This window comes from Chelonia mydas, chromosome 2 (genome assembly GCF_015237465.2).
Source record: "Chelonia mydas isolate rCheMyd1 chromosome 2, rCheMyd1.pri.v2, whole genome shotgun sequence".
NCBI lineage: Eukaryota > Metazoa > Chordata > Testudines > Cheloniidae > Chelonia > Chelonia mydas.
In genome coordinates, this window is record NC_057850.1 from 210032416 (window position 1) to 210035184 (window position 2769).

General features: G+C 47.5%; 1 long non-coding RNA gene across 1 annotated transcript; it reads left to right on the forward strand.

The window, feature by feature from the left end:
• The first annotated feature begins 122 nt into the window (after nt 1-122).
• Nucleotides 123-2126, forward strand: LOC119565403. The gene is made up of 2 exons (XR_005224032.2): nt 123-753; nt 1568-2126. It is a non-coding gene; the product is annotated as an uncharacterized LOC119565403 (long non-coding RNA).
• Nucleotides 2127-2769: the final 643 nt, after the last annotated feature.

A 2769-nucleotide genomic window follows, 5' to 3' on the forward strand; every position in this document is an offset into this window, starting at 1 on the left:
AACTTAGGTCTTGTCTATACTACACAGTTTTGTCAACACGCACTGGAGTACACGCAACAATGCTCCTCCCACCAATTTAATTCCCCTGCTACGCCCACAAAATAAAACCACCTCAAAGAGCGGCATAGAGCTTTTTGCAACGTAGTTAGAGTGATACAATGCCAGGGTGGACAGTGCACTTCCGTGTTTTGCCATAATTGGGCTCCAGGAGGTGTCCCACAATGGCCATCATGACCCTTCTGGTCAGCAGTTTGAACTCTGCTGCCCTGCACTCAGCCACCTATTTAAAGACACACGAATTGTAGAACTTCCTCTTCCTGTTTGCTGTGAATGGACTGTTCACACAGCATCTTTCCAGCTGACCATGCTTGCTTTCTGCAACAGATGTGCTCCCACATGGAGTACACCAAAGCTGTTGGATTTGCTGGGTCTGTGGGGAGAGGAGGCTGTGCAGTTGCAGCTTCACTCAAACTGTAGGAACTTTGATATCTACTGGCAGAGTGGTCATGGCATGCAGGAGACATGAAAGGGACATGCAGCAGTGCTGTGCTAAGATCAAGGAGCTGAGGTGGCATACCAGAAGGCAAGTTAGGGCAACAGATACTCTGGTGCAGTGCCGATGACATGTAACTTCTACAAGGAGCTGCACGCCATCCTGGGTGGTGACCCCATCACCAAGAGCCCCATGGATACTTCGGGGGGACTGGAGGCAGCAGCCAGTGGAGTCAACCCTGAGGATGAAGTGGTGGATGAGTAAGTGGAGTTGGAGGAGGATGTGGGACATGTGATAAGGTGTGGTGGTGGTGTGGCAAGCCAAGGCCTATTTTCGACTCCAGAAGGGTCTAGCCAGTCCCAGCACTCTGACTCTGGCACTCACGAAGCAGGAGAGGCAAGCTCTGTTAAGCACGCATTTTGCTTTGCTACTTCACAGTCATAGGAGACTGAGGTCTCATTTTCTTTGTTATAAGGTAGAGGAGGGATAAGGGATAGAAATTAATAGAGCCTATGCAGCTACGCAGTGAGGGCCCAGTGGAAAAGTTTGGTAATGTATACGAGGATGTCCCAGGAATCCTCCATAGAGGTCCCTAGGAAACGTTTGTGTAGGTACTCAGCAACCCTCTGCCAAAGGTTCCTTGGCAGAGCTGCATTGTTTCTGCCCCCACTGTAGGAAACGTTGCCATGCCAACTGGCAATTATTTCTTCAGAGACCAAAGCAGCACACAGGTGAGCAGCATACAGACTCAATCTGAAGCTGCACACATGCAGGAGATGCACCCTAGCATCTTGGGTTACCCGTAGGAGTGAGGTATTGGGTTTGAATACCCCAGCCTTTGGAAGAGGGTGCCAATATTCAGAATATCCTCTTCGCAAACCACCCATATTCTTTGTCCCTTCTTGCTCATTCCCCCTTCCTAACCCTCCACGCTGCCTGCCAAACTCATCATATTTGGGACTCTCGTCAAGCTGTGTGCTAGCAAAGGGACAGTGAGAAAGAGGTATGTGTGACTTTTGTGATTCACGGCTTTGAGTGCGCTCTCAATATTGTCTCTGTTCATTGTTTCTTTAGTTTATGCAGATGTGCCCTTGAGGACCAAGCCCTACACACTGGTGGAGCACCTCTGTCAGAAAAGGAGGCAAACCAGGAGGAGTAAGGAGGAGGGTATGTTTAGAAAAGTGCTCCTGTCAATAGATGCAGCACATAGCGAAACAAGAGCATGGAGAGAGACAATTAATGAAAAACTCAGGTTGGATAGCCTGGAAAGGAGACATGGACTGGATCAGATGATACATGGACAGTAGTGGATGATTACGCGACTGGAGGGACAGAGGTGGTCAAGTCCCTTGTAGTGCAGTCTGAGCACATCTGTGCATGACTCCCCATGCAGTGAATACAGAATGCTGTTCCATGCTCTCCCCAAACTCCCCCCCATACATTCCTCACATGTTCCCATTCCGTCACAGCACCCCTTGCAATCCACCCCTAGGGCCTGGTTTTATGATGAAAGCTGGAGTTACACACAGCTGTGAGAACCTGAACCAAGAGACTGCTCCTCATTGCCATGTCCCCTGTTTGCAAAAAATATATGTTTTAATCTTTTAAGTAAAGCCTAGTATTTGAAACAAAATGAGTCTTTGTGTCATGCACATGGTAGTTGCTACTAAAATTCAAATACAGTGACTATAGGCAGGAACATTGGCTCACTACAGTTAAATCTCAAGAAGCAAGCATTATCGGGATCATTTAAGGCAGCAAGTAAACATTGCCTGATCGAATACATCACATAAAGAGTGGTGCTCGTTGTCAAAATGCTCCTTCAGAGCCTCTCTAATTTTAATAAGGAGGACTTGTGGCACCTTAGAGACTAACATTTATTTGAGCATGAGCTTTCGTGAGCTACAGCTGTAGCCCACAAAAGTTGATGCTCAAATAAATTTGTTAGTCTCTAAGGTGCTACAAGTCCTCCTTTTCTTTTTGCGGATACAGACTAACACGGCTGCTACTCTGAAACCTCTCATTTTAATAGCACCCCCAACCCGTTGTTCCCCTGTGATTGCTCTGGTATCTGGTTGCTCAAAATCAATAGCCAGATGATCCACCTCAGTTCTTCACCCCTGGGGAAACTTTTTCCCCCATTGGTTCGTAAATGTTATGCAGCGCACAGCATGCTGCTATGACCATCAGAATATTTTCCTCATTGAGGTCTAACCTGCCGAAAAGGTGGCACCAGTGACTTCTTAATCTGCCAAAGGCAGATTCAGCGGTCATTC